A 19,786-nucleotide genomic window follows, 5' to 3' on the forward strand; every position below is an offset into this window, starting at 1 on the left:
CCCCGTTATAGTTAGTTCAGCTAACTATAACTCGCGCGCCTGCAATGCACTGCTGATGACGTCACATATTACATCACTCATCACATGGTCAGTGACATAACTGATGACATCACTGACGCCATCTCAAATGACATCACTGATGACATCACTGATGACATCATCCTTGTGAAAGAGTGGCAGAGCTCCTCTCACCCTAATATAACCTTTGATACACACATTCAAAAATAGATACTACGATTTTCAAAAAAATGGAGATACCAATACCAGTTACAACAACCTATTCAGTAATTCCAACATCTACATACACATCCACTAATCCACCTACAGTTCTATATGGTCACTTAAACATGTACTCATACACCTATACATCCTGTTACACACCGATACTCATCCATACAGTTACTCACACACATACTCGCACATGGTCAGTGACATCACTCATGACATCACTGATGACATCTCAAATGACATCACTGATGACATCATCCTTGTGGCAGACCTCCTCTCACTGTAATATAACCTTTGATACACACGATCAAAAATAGAAACTAAACAAAACAATGGAGATACCAATACCAGTTAGAACAACCTATTCAGTAATTCCAAAATCTACATACACATCCACTCATTCACTAACAGTTCTATATAGTCACTCATACATGTACTCACTCATCATATGTACTCATACACCTATACATCCTGTTACACACCTACACTCATACATAGAGTTACTCACACACATACTCACACATGCAAATAAACTATCAAACATCCATTTGTTTGCATATACAGCTATACACACACCACTACACTTACCTTACTTTTACAGAAACGTACACGTACTTACTCTCTTAAACAATCAGTTATAGAAACACATACTTATTTATACAGAAACTTTTTCAATCTGTCACTGTCATATATCCTTACTTATATACATCAATACTCACATATACTAGTTTAAAACATATGTACTTACTCATAAAGACACTATTGAGGCAGTCATTCACTCACTAGCACACCCATACACACATTCATCCACCCGTACAGCCCTGCACACATGCTGTCTTCAAAACACATACAAATAGTGAGTCAGTCATTCATGCATCTGTGCCCTAAGTAATATCCGCCATCAAACCATACAGCCACTCATTCTGATACTCAAAAAACCAACTAATAACCCATATAGACACTCGTGTAGCTAATCACCAGTCCATGCAGCCACTTATACACAAAGTGAGACACTGATACAGATATTTACATATTTAAACATTACTCGCAAATACACGTATTCACTAAGATACACTTAATAAGTCAGCTATACAATGAAATTTACAAAAAAAACATCCATTTAGACACTTATTTACCCATTTATTCTTCCATCGACCTCTAGATATACATATAGAAAAATATTTATTTTTCAGAAAGACACACATTCAGTGGATGATGTCATCAGTGATGCCATCAGTGTTGTCATTTGAGATGTCATCAGTGATGTCATCAGTGATGTCACTGACCATGTCATGAATGATGTAATATGTGAAATCATCAGCAGTGGATTGTGGGCGCGCGAGCTATAGCGTGGGAATTTCAATGGTTTTGTACGAGTGAAATGTCCAATTAACTATAACACCTCTAAAACCTATTGTTTTTTCAGTGAATTTCCAAGGTTTTTTAAATGCTAATTCCTAACTGTAACATATCTGAAACCTATGGTTTTATCAGTGAATTTCAAAGGTTTTTTAAATGCAAATTCCTAACTATAACATGTCTGAAACCTATGGTTTTTTCAGTGAATTTCAAAGGTTTTGTAAATGACAATTTTTAAATGTATTTACTGTTATTTTTATTTTTATTTTTTTATACTGATTTTCTACATTTTTCTAAACAGTTTATTTTTAGATATTTTATTTTTTAAATTACATTATAATTACATTATACATTACATTACAAAAATACTTTCTCAGACTGAATTACTTTAGTTTAAATACTTTGCAAATAGGCAATAGACTTTAAAGTACAGTAGTTACAGTTGTTGAAGTGGGCAACTCAATTTCAAACACAATGCAACATTGAGGTCAATGTGAATTTCTAGTTAAATGTAATTAATTACTTTTTGGATTACTTTTCTAACCACAGGACTGGATCCTAAATTCAGTCCTGAGACAGCACCTGTAAACAGTTGAGTAAAAGCGTTTTGGTTACAGTAGTGATTTTTAAGGAATTTTATTGTATTTTAAAAGATGACAGAAACTTTTTCACATAGAATCATCAATGTTATCCTATGGGAGGAAATTCACTTATCAGGTAAGTAGTGTGAACGATACTTTGTCTTACTCAGTGCTGGATCCTGGTTCCAGCACGGGTACATCTCCTGTAAACAGTCTAAAGAATGCGTTTAAGTCATACAGGCAAGATTACCTGGCACGTTTTATGTTGGGGGATTAACTCCCTTTGAATCTTGAGGGTCCCTGGGGTGCAACTAGCCCACCAGCTACCTCCAGTAAGCGCCACAGAGCTGCATTGCAGAGAGGTTTAAAAAGGGGCATGGCCTCAGAACACCTGGCACATACTGGAGGTACCTGGTGGACTAGTTGGCCTCCAGGGACCCCCAGTATTCAAGGGGAATTTGTTCCCCCTCTGAAAACGCCCTAGGGGCAATAAGGGGGTGTGGCCTCTGGCTGCAATCCCTTTTTTTAAATATTTTTTTAAGAAGGGGGGCTGGGCAGGCCCTGGGGACCCCATACCCCAGGGCCTGCCCCCAATTATTTTGCTTTTTAATTTGGAAGGGGGCCCTGTGGCCCCCTCCTGCGGCCATAGTCTGTCCCAGGGACCCCATCCCTCGGGGCATTGGCCTTTTTAAAAAATATATAAATATTAGGAGGATCTGCCTTGCCCCTCTCCTGTGGCCACTTATGGCCCTGGAGACCTCATCCCCCGAGGCCGGCCATTTTTTATTTAAAAAATGTTTTGGGGGGAGAAGGGCCATGTGGCCCCCCCTCTGGGCCACTAAAAGCCCCGGGGACCCCATCCACCAGGGCTGGCCCACTCTTTTGGGGACTGTGGGGTGGTCCCCAATCTCCCACGGTCCCAGCCGGCTCCCCGCATCCTGCGGGAGCCGGCATTGCTTTTCCATATGGGGAGCAGCTAACATGCTGCTCCCCATATGGAAAAGCAATCTGCTTTCCTATTTGGAAGAGAGAGCAGGTTCCCTGCTCTCTCTTCCAAATAGGAAAGTAGTTTGCAATGACAAAGTGGGAGCCGCGAGGCTCCCGCCCTGCCATTGCAAACAGTAGTGTCCCGGGGGTGGGTACCCAGGGACACTGCAGGAGCCAGCCCTGGGGGGTGGCGCTTCCCCAGGACCATCGAGGGCTCCAGGAGGGTGGCCACGCAGCAGGAGTACTCCAGGAGGAGGGGCCAAATTTTTTAGAAGCCTCGGGGGTGGCGGTCCCTGGGGCTGGGAGGGCCTCAGAACCACCCACTTAATTTTCTTAAGCCCCGGGGGCGGTCTCTGGGGCAGAGGTGGCCTCAGAGCCCCCCCACCCATTTGCTTGAAGCCCCAGGGGGTGGTGGTCCCTGGGCCTGGGATAAAAACCACTTAGCTTGTCCGGATCCAACGCACATCCCGCGATTTTTAAAAAAAACTAAAACATTTTTTTGGGCCCCCTCCTGCTCAGGGTGTGTCTTCCCTGCCCCCTTTTTCGCGTTTTTCACATTTTTTGTTTGGTTTCTTGTGCCTCGGTTCTACCGAGGCACAAGATGGCTGCCAGCACTTCCTGATTTGGAGTGTTGACAGCCAATTAAAAAGCAGCTTGTGCACGGCAGGGTGCGTGCAGGCTCCGCATAGGGTACGCGGACCCTCCGAGCCAATAGATATATATGTACTTTTAACTGTCATTTTATCAGGAACTACTGAACAAATTTATACCAAATAAGCAAAAGGCACGAGTCTGAACCAAGGACTACCTCTTTGCCAAATTTGGTGTAATTCCGTTTAGCAGGTCGGGATGTAGCGGCGGCTAAAGGTCCAATGGGAAATTGCATGGGGAAAATGCGTTTTGGGACCCCCCTATTTTCTCGGCCCCTGCTTGATGAATCATCGTGAAACTTTCAGGATACAAGCGGACCGGATCTGGCCAAAAGTCTGGAAAATTTCATGCAGATTCGTCAACCGGCGCCAAGTTTTTCCATATAGAATGCTGCATATTTCCTATGGATAATAGGTCCTAACTATAACTACCTACTGGTGACCGCGTAGCGAAGTTGCCCGCCACCCGCCTCCCTCCCGCCCTCCCTAAATACTTAAATAACCTTTTTAAAAAGAATAAAAACCACTTACCTTGTCGGCTGCGTCCCCGGGGCTCCCTCTCGTAATCGCGCCGCCGTCTCGGACACTAATGCGCATGCGCGGGCAGACGCGCATGCACATTAGTATCCAAGGTGGCGGCGCGATTACGAGAGGGAGCCCCGGAGACGCAGCGGACAAGCTAAGTGGTTTTTATCCTTTTTAAAAAGGTTACTTAACTATTTAGGGAGGGCGGGAGGGGGGCGGGTAGTATTTAGGGAGGGCAGGAGGGAGGCGGGTGGCGCGTAGTGGGGCTACGCGAAGTGCGTAGGTGGACGCAGTTTCTTGCCCACTTCGCGTAGCTTCGCGTAGCCCCACTACGCCTACTACGCCCAGGGTTAATATATATATATATATATATATATATATATGTATATATATATATATATATTAATATACACACAGACCATGACGAGTACATCAAAAGATTTCGATGATAGGAGCCTGCCAGACAAATAATGTTAGACAAACAAAATAAATTAAAACAAATGACATGACAAAGGTCTACAAGAGTGAAGTTACCCTGACCCTTTTGCCCAGTGTGGATGAACTGTTGTTCGCTAGTTGAAATTTGAGTGAGAATTCAAAGTAGGAGCTAAGGCCCGGGGTCCTTGTGTAAGCCATATATGACATATAACCAAACACATCCATCCCACTGAATCGTGGCTGTGTGATGTTTTAAGCTGCAAAAAAGAAGTTATATTTATAAGACATCCACCTAACAAGTCGAACCAACACATCTCATCAAACTTCGTTTTATTGACCAGTAACACCCTTACAAATAATACAGACAAAACACTGTTAAAAAGATGAAAAGAGGCAATTAGCCATGATGTATAGTTAAGTATCAAAAGCATTTTATTATTTTGTCTTATCAGACCTTGATTTGATATATAATTGGCAAGGAAGAGGGGGCTTGAAAGGGACGTCCCATCCTTCTTTGTGAATGTCAGAGTAGTAGTGAGGTCGCAAACCACTGATTGGATGCTCACACCTCAAAGGGGGGCCGGCATATAATAACGCCTTTTTTTTTTTTTTAAAGTTCAAGTAAAGGTTTATTTAGAAATGAAGGTTATTGCAAAAAACAATACTTCATACAGGCAATCATTTACCGATGCATATTAAACAGAAAAGGATACTTAAGAATACTATTGATATACAGAAATATTCAAGGTATTAATAATATAACTTAAGGAATGATATGAATACATTAAAAGGGTCATAGATATTGTAAGTAATAGTACATATCAAAAAATATATAATTGAAAGGGTGTAATAACGCCTTTTTAAGAGGAAATGGATTGCAATTTTTGTATTTTATATGTATGTGATATCTGTTTAGTGTGACCTAGCCCTACGGCAGTGTAGCATTGTACAGAGTCAAAGGCATAAATATAGTCAGCACATGATTAAAGAGATATTTGTAGTCTGGGATAAAACGTGCATTGTTACTGCATAGTGATGTAATATACTTTAAAGAGGAGTGCCTTTAGCACTTGTTAATATTGAAAAAGTTGATGTCAATAGGAATAATAATAGATTCAGGTATAAAAACAAAATCACATCTTTACTGTCGTATTTGCCCTTTGGGAACTCCCCGTCAACCCGACTCAGAAATACGTAGTTATCCAGGCTTTGAGACCCAGGCCTGTGGTCAATGATTGACAAGTCATTGTTGGGATAGCAAGTAGCCAGCAAACGAACGCATGAACAGGAAATCTCAGCTGAATCCCACAGGTAAGCGCAGTGGCACCGCAATAATTCAGGGAGATAGGTCCCAATAAAACACACATGACCGGATGGGTGCACACATTCCCAAAACATCATAAAGTCAGAAGCAACGTTAAGTTAGGAACACATAGCCAATCAGGACACAGCACATACAGTACATGCAGTAATCACACGCTTCCCATGCCGGACATCTGGACAAGTTACTTACTGGTTGCATTGTGTCAATTCAAGGTCTCAGTCCACCTGAATTCTTCATCCAATACATTAATTCATGACTCCAAAGACAGAGGTTCCCATTTCTTAACAAAAACGGGGTGGCAGAACTTTTTTATTGTATTCAATGAACTGTATAAAAACCCATGTTAGGCCCATTGTAAATTGAGACTGTCTTCAGACCCTATGCCTGTTGCTGGTCATCTGGGTGAACTGTTTAATTAAACAAACAATTCATGTTTTGCTAATTGCCTCTTGTTTTATTAAGGTATTTCATGTTCAAGCAACACACTTTCCCAAAGTAGAACAAGGTTGGGGCAGTCTTGATGGATAAAGGGATGTTATTTCCGCATAGATGGAGAACTTGGTTTCTTATTTTTTTGTTTTTTACACTTCCATTCTGATTGTGTGGCAGATATGGTTGTGCCAAGAACCATTGGATAGGGTGAATGTGCCAGCAAACTAGATAGGGGTGCTGGTCGTGATAGCTTGGTGAATGCCAATGCAGGGGTGGAGTTCTGTTCTCCCTCATACGTCTCTATCCCTCAATTCGCAGGCATTTGAAGGGATTAACAAACTGAATACTGCCTCTTTAACATTAATGGCACAGGAATTAAGCAAATCATAACAAATGCTATGCTTGCATTGCAGTGGATTAGTACGTGGTTGGCAGTGTAAAAATATCCGCAGGTCACATTGAAGAAGCTGCACAAAACTGAATCTGCAATGTGAACTTAGTTTAGTACATTGAGCTCATAATGCTTTATGTGCGTGAGTATACACAGGTACAATATAACCCTCACAGCACGTTTAAACATGTTTTAAAGTTGGTATATACATAATATAATGCAAGAAATCTGTCATAGAATACAAAACATACTGTGGGGAAACAATGATTCGTTAGATTATTTAGGCTTTTAATAAAAAAAATATTATTTTTCCTTACCAAAGAAGAAGCATATTTATGTGTATTCTTTTTCTAGACTTTGTATAGCAAATAAATCATAAAATAACTGTAGTAATCTCCTTCTTATGTAATGAATCTCCCTGGCTCTGATGCTCTTGCTATGTGATGTCATTTAGAATGTTATGAAGGTTTGTGCTTGAAGTGAGAGCAGTTAGAGAAGATGGGCTGAGCAGACAGGAGGCCGCTCCTGGTGGGGCTTAACATAAGAACTTATATTAAGGCGTACATTGGAACTTACTAAGATGTAACTTTAAGAATAAACTACCAACTACAAGAGCTGTCTACCAGACTTCATTGATTTCTACATTGGCGATGATTTAAAAGGAAAATAACTTACGCATGGAGAAAAAAAGGCTATTTGATGGCTAGTGGAACTTAAGGTACTAATATTACTAAAGACATTGAACTATTTAAGCTAAGTATCTGCAGCCCTGTTTTAAAACTGTGAAGCCCAATGAAGAAGTATATGCTAAATCAACCTCAAATTGTGACTAATGCTAAATGGGTATGAAGCACGGTTTTGAAATGGACTGTGATTAGGTGAATTCGGGGGCACACATCGAGCCCCGGTAGGGGCGAAGGTCATGCTTCGGTGTTGAATGCTGACAAGGCTCCTGTGTGCCCTGATGAGAAGTGGCTGCACATGGTAGATTTTGATCACATGCTTTCAAAGAATTATCAAGCCCCGCAGTTAAAAATGTGACAGAGAACAAATGTGGAGAAAACTGCACTCAACACCAATTTACAGCTTCAACTGTGAACAATGATCTATTAACTGAAGACGTCCAGTTAAACTGCTGTCAGCCCCAATATGTGGTGATTACACTTGGTGTTGCTGCAAGCCACCCGGCGCACCGTCACGACGCATCTCGCCATCTTTGGATTGTACTCTACGGGCCTTTGCACAGTCTATTGTAACTGTGCAGTGTTTGCCAATTGCAAGAAGGTCCCAGTTTGTTCTCGTGTCTCTGTGTTCTGTAGCTGACCATCAGAGTTAATTTTGTGAGTCAAGTACTGGTGATAAAGATTATTTTAATGTGAGGGTTGCCATTAGCGTTGCTGCCTGAAGATCGTCACAGGTCACTTACACTAATTGAAAACTACATATTACAGAAAATGTCGCTTTGAACTAGTACAACACCGCCATCTTCTGGCTATGGAGCACAATTGCACCAAGAAAAGGAATTAACTAGTTCACTCGGAGAGAAAGGAGGATTCAAAACTGGAACAGTAATGAAATATTGCTATAAGGAGTTAGAGTGTGGGTCAAAGGAAATAGGAAACCCAGAACTGTACTGTGTGAGATGATTGTTAATTCATCATTAGTGACACTGCATTGAATTTGATGATATATGCCAAAGTTATGTACATCTGCTTTTGATTTGAAACATGTCATATTCTAAATTGATACTCAATCTGTATTTTCATTTTATAGTATTATTATAGGGAGGTGGATTCCCACTTTACAACTATTTGGGAGGTTACTGTGTGTGGTGGTTTATAGGGAGGTGGATTCCCCCTTGGGAGGTTACTGTGTGTGGAGGTTTATAGGGAGGTGGATTCCCCCTTCAGTTACTGTATGTGGTGGTTTATAGGGAGGTGGATTCCCCTTTGGGTTGCTGTGTGTGGTGGTTTATAGGGAGGTGGATTCCCCTTAGGTTACTGTGTGTGGTACATAGGGAGGTGGATTCCCCCTTGGGTTATTGTATGTGGTATATAGAGAAGTGTTTTTTTCTTTTTACTAGGAGGTTTTGTGTTTTCTTATCGAGAGGTTACTTTGCTTTAATGCGTGTGTGGTCCTGCATTAGTATACAGATGGAACATTTTAATATGTGTATTAGAGGGTGCTCTTGTTAAATGGACAGTAATCAAATCAAATCAAATGTTTCTTTATTCGTTTTTTTCAATGTAAAAAACCATAAAAGCACATTTAATTAAAAGTTATAGACATTTTCCACATCTTAATTATTACAATTAGAAAAAAGACCAGGTCTAAGAAACATGTTAATACGTACGTGTTTAAAGTAATTGTCACAAATGAATTATTATTTCTATGGCGGACAATACACTTAAAAAATGTATTAATAATCTTTGCTAGCCATTCTTCATCCAATAGCTGTAAGGAGGGAAGTGCAGGGCAGCATCTTCTAATACCCATTAATTTTAATATCGGTATTAGCCATATCTTTCTTTGTTCGGAGTAAAATTTACAGAAAAGAATAGTATGTATAGTTGACTGGGTAGAGATGTCATTGCAAGGGCAAAAAGGTAAGACAGTTGCCCAGTTATTTCTCATTGGATATACAACCAGTCGGTGAAAGAAATCTAACCTAAACTGAATCAAAAGAAAACGCTCATAGGTGGTAATATCATAAGTTAAGTGAGGGTGCATGGCAAAAGTTGTTTGTACAGCCAAACTGTGCGTAACATAAGGTTTTGTGACCTCGTTGGTTAAACGCAATTCTTCAAGGTGGACAGGACAGTGCGCCTGAAAGACTTTCCTAGATAGCTCCCGAATCAAGGGGGGATCATGGTAGTATTTTTCCAACCCTAGGTCGCATAAAAACCTTTTTACATATGATAACCATCCAGATTTATGTGCGTTCTCCAAAGCTATACAGTCTAGGATGATCGCTTGGGAGAAGGCGGTTTTATCTGATGACCAAATTCGGTGCCACAGGAGAAGTGGCAGTATTTTCGCTATATCTGTCAAATGAGAAAGTCTCAATTCCATATGACAGGAAAAGGTAGCCGTACTCCGAGGTACAGCAAGAAGATACCTCAGGAAGGTGTTTTCTACCACCTGTAGCACATCTGTGGCCACATGTCCCCACACACCCACCCCATACAATGCAACTGTTAAAAATTTAGCTTTGTAAATTCGTACGAGTTCCAAAGGAGGCCTCTTCCCTAGTTTTCTTGAAATATTTACAAGGGCTGTAGTAGTTCTCATAAAAAGGAGTTTCCTCGACTCAATTGCCGGTTTCCAAGTGAGTTTTTGGTCGATCATGATTCCTAGATAGGGATATTTAGCAATGGTCGCTAATTTTTCATTTCTCAAGTAAATATCCTTTATTTTTCGTTTATTGCCAGACCCAGCTTTCATAAAAAAGGTTTTTACGATGTTGATATTTAAGTCCAGGTTAGCCATAAAGGAAGAGTATCTATTTAGCGCCTTCTGTAGTTCAAGGGTGGTACGGGGTAGTATTACCGCGTCGTCGACATGAATTAGAGACTCCTCTCTCTACTCCGAACGACGCGGTTAACTCTCCCTTTACCCCAAACCTCACCCTAGCAGTAGCATTTGAGTATAGTTCCCTCAGGAAATTTACCAGATTCAATTCTATCCCCATCTCCAGAAGGACAGACCAAAGTTTGGCATGACAGACACAGTCGAAGGTGGCTGATAAATCTACATACACCATATACAGGGCACCTGCCTTTGCACTAACATACTTATCTATCAGCAGTGACAAGTTTAGAGCTTGTTCAATAGTCCCTAGTCCCCCATGGAACGCATATTGGAGTTCTGATAAAATCCTGCCATCATCCGCCCAACTCTGTAGACACTCAAGAATTACTCGGCCCGCCACTTTGCCTAAGGAGTCCAACAGTGAGACTGGACGATAGCAGGATGCCGACTCCCGGTCCCCCTTTTTAAAAATGGGGACGAGGATTGATTTGGACCATGACTCCAGAAGCCCTACCGCACAGGATGCTTTAAGAACCCTGGTCAGGAGCGGGGTCCAAAGATCCAGGTTTGATTTAAAAAAGTCTATAGGCACCCCGTCTGGGCCAGGGGCCTTCCCATTTTTACTTGCTTTTAGGGCCTGGGCAACTTGATCAACGGTAATAGCTAGATCTATGGGATAAGGGTTGGGTAATTGGTTGAGGACGATTGTTTCATGTTCGTTTTTAACCACTAAATCCTTCATAAAAATCTGGAAAAGTGCTCTACCCAGTCCCGTTCGTCAATAGCCACTTCGATACTAGGAGACTTTCCACTATCAGTCAAAAAAGGAGATTTTACAACTGACCAAAAAGCAGAAAGGGTGATCTCACCTGCGCTCCTGAATATTTAAATCAAGTCTTTATCTAGTATCCTAAGCACATAAGACACTAACTACTAGTATTTATAGTACAGTTCTAACACAAAAATGTAACCCAAACATCCCTGGTTACAGTTATACACAATGTCTATTCCTCAAATCCTGGTTCAAAGTATCAACAATCATCCACATTTATATAGAAATGTCCAAAATTATAATCCACAGACTGTGAAGTAGATTGTATTTGTCTTCTTTATTCACAGGTTGTCTTGAGTGATGTGTCAGACTTCATTCAGTCAACAGCCAACACGTGTTTCGTCTGGCTTATCACATTAGCCAACGACTTCATCAGGGCTGTTATTACAAACATCAAATAAATAAGAATCAATAATCAGTTTTTCTCCAATTATTTTAACAAGAAAAAGAGGAGAAAAAGGAAAGTACCAAGATACCTAATTTCACCCCAGTGATTTCAAGAGGAATAAAAGAAAGAAGAAAAGAGAAAAGGGTTCTCCACGCCACCGAGGCCATGAGGTCACCTATGTGTATGCCCATTAGTACCAGATAACTATATTATAACCATATTCACCTTACTATGCAGGTAGAATTAGTCTCATAAGAGGTATATCTCATCCTCCTGAGTAAATACTCGTCGTCTTCTTGTCTTCTAAATGACACAAATACATCTAATCAATAGTAATTCCAACTTGACTACAATACCATCTCCTGCTGTCCCCGCTATACTGTAAACAAACTCTAGATTCAATTCTTAAATCTAGACTAATAATTAGAAAATCACTCTATTAAGTACCAATTGAACGACACAATTCCTTCTAACTCACCACCTCAAAATATTTCCATCACCTCCAAATATAGACGGTAGAGGTATATGGCGATACCTTGCTGCACGCAAATTATCAGTTTCTGTAATAGATGAATATCCAATATCAGTCTCTAAATTGTCTAAAGGATATAGCGACTATTTAACTAGTCAAACTAATCATCTCCCTTACCAGTGTTTATTCAACATAAATATTAGGTAATTCCAAGTCACTAGTTCATCCGTAGCTGCATAGGGGGACATAAACATATTATAACTAGCATTCTAAATCTATAGGTTCTGTACCAGTTAGTTAAGTACGTGTACATAAATATTACTAACCTCAGGTCACGTCTCTTAATGTTTATGACCTTCCAGAATAAAGATATAAAAGAAAGAGAAATCTTATCAGTTAACCCTTCCATAAAGAGCATACAAAATCTTCCTAATAGAGTTCCCCAAAAAGAACCAAAACTCACCGAATATCCTCATAATATTCGTCAGGTCTATACCAACATGTAAGAAACGAGAGAAAGAAAACATATAAAAGCGCATATTATTATGCACTCGATCTGATATATTTACTAAAGTAAAGTTAACTAGATTCATGTCACTCACCAGAATAGCAGCATATCGACGTCTATTCTAAAACCGGCGTGCAGCACGGTCGCCATATTGTAATGTCTTTAAGTACAGTCAGATGTCTACCAAATCCTTATTCTTACTAAAATATAGCACTCCCAATATATTCCATTAACAATCCAGTCTTTACAGAGAACAAATTTTCAAATAAGTCCTCATAAATACTTCCTAATATATAGATAGATTGTTCACTAATTCAAAATGCACCGTTATTACCAACCATTCAGTAATGACTCATATAGCCGTTCGGCATAAAGATAATAACAAGTCCTAAATAGAAAAGGTATTTCCCAATTCCAAAAAATATGTAATATATATTTGTAAAAACTAAGTCACTATAGTCTCGAACCTCCGTGTCATGTATAAATAAATATACCCCCTGAACTCTTTGCTATCAGAAATTCGCGGGTAAATACATGTCTTAAAATCAGTATAATGTCGAAAGATTTATCTTAACATCGAGATGTAACATTAAAGTATGAAAAAGTTATTAAATACCCTCCCAAGTCTATTAGTGGGTATTCAAATGAATAATTATAGGTCCAGAGAGGACAATAAGTCACAATGTATAAGTTCTAAGTCACTCCAATCTCGAACCCATAGTAGTTCATATAAATGTCGGGCCTTTAAACTCAGTACTATCGACTGCTCTGTTGAACGGATTAGTAAATATCAACTAGATAGTTTCGTATTTCATCAAAAAAGAAAAAGCAATGAAAGTATGAATCAGGTAGATTCAAGATTAGGATGACAAAATAAAAGGACAAAAAGGTAAAGTGAAAAAGTGAAATTAAATTGTTAAGGCCATGTCTATATCCTTAAAACCAGACAGTAAGGAAAACATTAACAAAGAGAGAAAACAACCAGTATACTTGAATAACCATACTATCCCATAGTGTTATACTGTCCTTGAATGATAAACAGTTCATTTATATCAATAATCATCAATAATTCGTACTTATTAATCTCAAAGTACATGTGTATATACAACTAATTTCTTGTTATGGCTACAGACATCAAACATTATGGGCCCTAGAGATGTCCTGTTACATAGTTGCTACAAAGGATCAATAACATCATAATATCATCCATGGTACATCATATTCAGTTACCCAAAAAGAACTGTAGTTCAGAATCTATATTAAGACCACCCTCGACGGCCCTAAGTTTCATGATCCACATACATTCCCTGCGTCGCAGCCGAAGGGTTCTGTCCCCCCTCTTTTATCTGCTTTCACTACATCAATACCATGATACTGGAATTGATGTTTAATCTTGTCATTTTGAGTCCTAATGTAATGAGCAGCTATAGGGTACCTAGTGTGTCCATTTTTAAGTGCCCTAAAGTGTTCCGTCATCCTGTCACGTAATTTCCTGGTGGTACTCCCCACATAAATCTTGGTACATGAACATACAACTATATAGACCACATACGTAGTATCACAATTGATAAAATAATTAATTTTAAAAGTACCCATTTGGTTATAATTAAACTCCTTTATTCTCTAGACGGCCCATCTGCAAGAGCTGCAGTTACCACAGTAGTGGAAACCTGACGGTTGGCGGCTTAGCCAATTTAATTTTTCAGGTATTTGATGGTAACTGGGACATAGTTTGTTGGACAAAGTTGTTCCTTTCCTATACGTAACACTAGGTCTGATATTCAACATCTCATTAATGTCGGGGTCGCTTACAAATATATATTATATAATTTTTGGAATTGGGAAATACCTTTTCAATTTAGGACTTGTTATTATCTTTATGCCGAACGGCTATATGAGTCATTACTGAATGGTTGGTAATAACGGTGCATTTTGAATTAGTGAACAATCTATCTATATATTAGGAAGTATTTATGAGGACTTATTTGAAAATTTGTTCTCTGTAAAGACTGGATTGTTAATGGAATATATTGGGAGTGCTATATTTTAGTAAGAATAAGGATTTGGTAGACATCTGACAAATTTACAGAATACTTGCACATTACAAGATGGCGCCTACGGTTTGATAGTACTTAAAGACATTACAATATGGCGACCATGCTGCACGCCGGTTTTAGAATAGACGTCGATATGCTGCTATTCTGGTGAGTGACTAGGGAGATGATTAGTTTGACTAGTTAAATAGTCGCTATGTCCTTTAGACAATTTAGAGACTGATATTGGATATTCATCTATTACAGAAACGGATAATTTGCGTGCAGCAAAGTATCGCCATATACCTCTACCGTCTATATTTGGAGGTGATGGAAATATTTTGAGGTGGTGAGTTAGAAGGAATTGTGTCGTTCAATTGGTACATAATAGAGTGATTTTCAAATTTTTAGTCTAGATTTAAGAATTGAATCTAGAGTTTGTTTACAGTATAGCCGTGACAGCAGGAGATGGTATTGTAGTCAAGTTGGAATTACTATCGATTAGATGTATTTGTGTCATTTAGAAGACAAGAAGACGACGAGTATTTACTCAAGAGGATGAGCTATACCTCTTATGAGACTAATTCTACCTGCATAGTAAGGTGAATATGGTTATAATATAGTTATCTGGTACTAATGGGCATACACATAGGTGACCTCATGGCCTTGGTGGCGTGGAGAACCCTTTTCTCTTTTCTTCTTTCTTTTATTCCTCTTGAAATCACTGGGGTGAAATTAGGTATCTTGGTACTTTCCTTTTTCTCCTCTTTTTCTTGTTAGAATAATTGGAGAAAAACTGATTATTGATTCTTATTTATTTGATGTTTGTAATAACAGCCCTGATGAAGTCGTTGGCTAATGTGATAAGCCAGACGAAACACGTGTTGGCTGTTGAATGAAGTCTGACACATCACTCAAGACAACCTGTGAATAAAGAAGACATCTACAATCTACTTCACAGTCTGTGGATTATAATTTTGGACATTTCTATATAAATTTGGATGATTGTTGATACTTTGAACCAGGATTTGAGGAATAGACATTGTGTATAACTGTAACCAGGGACGTTTGGGTTACATTTTTGTGTTAGAACTGTACTATAAATACAAGTAGTTAGTGTCTTATGTGCTTAGCATACTAGATAAAGACTTGATTTAAATATTCAGGAGCGCAGGTGAGATCACCCTTTTTGAATTTTTAATACCACACCTAGGTGTGGTTTTTAGGGGGTATTTTGGTAACCACCCTCTTCTCACCTAGCAGCACCAAATAAATAACTTTAAAGACCAGCACTAATTCCTGGAGATTTTTTGAGCGCCCCTATATAGCAGTGTTACCAATTTCGTTCGACTCATTGACCAAAAAGCAAAGCTGTTTTTTTGGGTGCAGCTTTTATGAAGTTGATCCCAAAGTTGTTGCTTTAGTTCTGATTTCCTGTGCTTTATCGCAGAATTATAATCCCTTCTTAAATTTACAATCTCTTGAGGGACCCTAACAGCCTTCCGTAAGGCAGATTTTAAATTAGAATAGGCTGCTGTACACCTATGGTTAAACCAGCCCTTCTTCTTGGTTTGTGTATTTTTGCAATTTTACAAATAGGGCTTCGTTTATAGCTTTAATAACCGCCCCAAAAATAGTAATAACTTCCGTATCTGATGTAGCTAAATCCAAACGTTTCTGGATGGAAAAATACGCGTTTGTTACTACTGTTTTAGTAATTGCGATGGGGTTGATTTTTTCCCATTTTAATGAATAACCATTTAGCCTATCTAATGTCAGGCTATTTTGTGTCAGTATACTGACAATGCTACGAGTAGGTTTATGTGATAATGGCAATGTAATGCTAAGGGGATAATGGTCACTTAATGCGTTAATGTGTATTGTGAAATGTGTGGCTACATTTTCCACTCGGTTGGAGACAAGAATAAAATCTATGGTGCTTTGTCTACCTCTCCCATGAAAAGTGGGGGCCATCACTGAATTAGAATTTCTCATTTTATTTGCTACTCCTAGGTCTAAATCGAACAGGATTTCATTTAAACTATTTCCTGTTCTTGTATGAGAGAAGGGTGGAATTGGGTTGTCACTTTCATCGGTAATACCGCATATAGTCTGGTTACTAGCTTCGCATGGACGTTGGTTAAAATCCCCACCCCAAATATTTGTAACCTCTTTCGGGGAACCCCTTATTCTGTTTAGTAATAGGGAACGAATCTGGTGTATTAACATCATTTATTATCCCTCAGGAAGATTGTTATAGAAATTTACCAAGAGGAAAGTATCCGTCTTATTAGGACGGAGACTAAGAACCTGAAAATTGGGTTCAAGTTTTACTAATGTTATGTCGACTGCCTGTATCAAGTTGGAAATGTAGATTGTTAAACCTCCCTTTGCTCTAACGGAGGAAGATGGTTGGGCTGGAGAAAAATAAGTTTTATAACCTTCCATATGGATCTCTGAGGTCGTCCAAGTCTCCTGGAGACATAATATTCTAAAGTTTTGGATAAAATTCTCCCAAACATCGCTTTCTAGCTTGGAACACTGTCCAGCAACATTCCAAAAGAGAACAGCGATTGAAGGTTTATTCCCCTCCAGGTTGTTTTCCACAATCTCAGTAGAGTTTATGGCAATCTGTTTAACGTTAGGTACTGTCGGTTCAGCAATGTCGGTCATAGGTAATTGTAGCCCAGTCTCAAAAATCTGAGACTCTTGTAAATCTATACCTAGGTCCAAATCATGTGTAAGCTTACTAAGGTCGAGTGCTGGGTTAAGAGGGGGGATTGAGGGTATACAAGTGTAAGCATCCCTAATTGTATTCTCTGTGCGCCCCTGTGTGCTTGGATGGGGAGGGGACAGTCAATCAAGATCTTCCAGACCAGATAGAGCCTCATATCTGTTGTGAGTCAAAATATCATACTGTCTATTGTATGATGGAATGTTTCTGCCCCTCCCTAATTGATTTTGCCCTTGCACGGAAGGTTGATAAAAAAAAGCCTAGAGGGAGTATGTTTATATCGCTCAGGGATATGGTTAGGCTGCCAAAATATTCAAATACTCTAGTTATCAGTTTGGGCAAACAAAATGTCAAAACGATTGAATCACCGTTGAAAACATCTCCCCGTGAGCCCACAGTGTTGACTCTTCTTGCCATTTTAAACTCTCTAAACAGAGATTCCGTTAGGCCTGTTTTCCTTCCCAACCAATGGAGAGATTTATTTCTTAGTGTTTCCCAACCTTCTATTTCCGACAAATGGTTTTTTGGGACATTGGCCAAAATAATGACATAGGGTGTCGCTGCAGGGGGGAGCTCCAAATGATCATTACAAATAGGTATTTCCGAGCTGGTGTTATGTTTTGCTTGACTTAAAAGATGCCTGCTATATGGGGCACGTGAGGAAATCCCTAATGTGTCATTAGCCTGGTTTACAGAACCAGACCCTGGCCCTTCAACTGCTGTTATTCCCGAATGGATGATACCCTGATTTGTCTGTTGTGTTATTATTTTATGGCAAGTAGCACATGTGCTTTTAGGGGGAATAGATGTGCTACTGGCCCTCTGGTCAGGTTTTGAAGAGGAATTGTGAGTAAGAACTCGAGATGTAGTACTAGAGATAGGTGCTGAGGCAACTGAGCTTATTTCAAGTAACCGAGGGGTCACATTGGGTTGTGTGCGAGTCTTAACGATAGTTATATATTCCTCGATCGATGTTAGTCTCTGATCCATTTGATCAAGTCTAACTCTTAGATAGAGGTTCAACCTCTTAATTAAGGTTACTAAGTTCTTAGAATGTGCTTCGCATGGAGGAGGTAATTTCGTAAGCCAGGTTTTATCCTTAGGTTGGGATTTTTTCAAACTTCTTCCCTTGTTATTTTTAGTGTTTGGCAGACTTTGCGCTTTCCGTCGGTTGATTTTATCAGTTGTTAGAACGGGGGTATTGTTTGATAGGGATGGGGGGGAGGTTTGATTGTTTTTGGGCGAGTGGGGTGGTAAATCGGTATCATTTACCACTATCTCATCAGAGGTATATTGAATGCACCCATTCACGGGATTCTTCGTGGTTTTAACCCGTTCCATGTAGTCAGATACCTCCAAATGTGTCCCCCCCTCTCCGTTGGATCGCGTGGAACTAGCTTCAAGTGATTCCACTACTGAGTTTATTTGTCTATCTATTGCCCCCATAGCTCCCGTTAAATAACCTAGTAAAGTTTGTTGGGACTCAATATGAGCCCGTTTCCCGGTCGTAAGTTTGGGGATAGGTAATTTCCTTTTCCCCATACTTTCTATTTAAAAATCAATTGAATTAATATGTAAATTATATACAGCAATAAATAAACCACGATCAATAAAATAGTAATAATCAACAATATAAAAACAAAATAATCAAAATTAGAATTAAAAAATGTTTGCAGTTCATTTTTCAACTCCAGTCCAGAATGATAACAGCTCCAAGAATGAAACTACAAAACTATCTATGAAATGGACCGGGATGAATCCCACAACAGGTTACTGTCAATACTGTACACCCGCTTGTTCTTACCAGTTCACAAAATAATTTTTTGAAAGGGGAATGTCCCAGCCCAGCCAAGTCCGGCCAGTGACAGCCAAAGATCGTCCCGCCCTTGTCCCGGGCTTCTGTCTGGACGCTCCCGCGTGTCCAGCGAAGCGGGGAGATGACCTCGATTTTATGCGCCTCCAGGCGCGGAGCGTGCGTTGGCAGCTTCCGTCCGCAAAGGCTCACGGGCGTTGTAGTCCTCCCGCTCGTGCCCCCCCCCCCCAACTGCGGCCGCGCTCCGATGCAAATGAGCTGCGGCGGCAGGAGAAGACCAACGGTGGGGTGACGAGCGCACTGGGCGGACAAGCGGGCACAGGAGTGGGCACAGGAAAAAATTCCCCAGCAGGACACAGGAATGGTGCTACAGAGTTTTCGCCAGGTAAGACCTAGTATATTATAGTGTGGACAGTATATTATTTGTGTGTGCAGTAGAGGGTGTATGGTATTTCCTGGTCCTGCCATTTGTTTAAGTTTACGACTTTTATATTACTACTTCATTACTTACAGTACTATTATTATATTTACTATGCCATTGTTGTCATTATTATTACACA

This window comes from Lissotriton helveticus, chromosome 4_1, assembly GCF_964261635.1.
Source record: "Lissotriton helveticus chromosome 4_1, aLisHel1.1, whole genome shotgun sequence".
NCBI classification, from domain to species: Eukaryota; Metazoa; Chordata; class Amphibia; order Caudata; family Salamandridae; genus Lissotriton; species Lissotriton helveticus.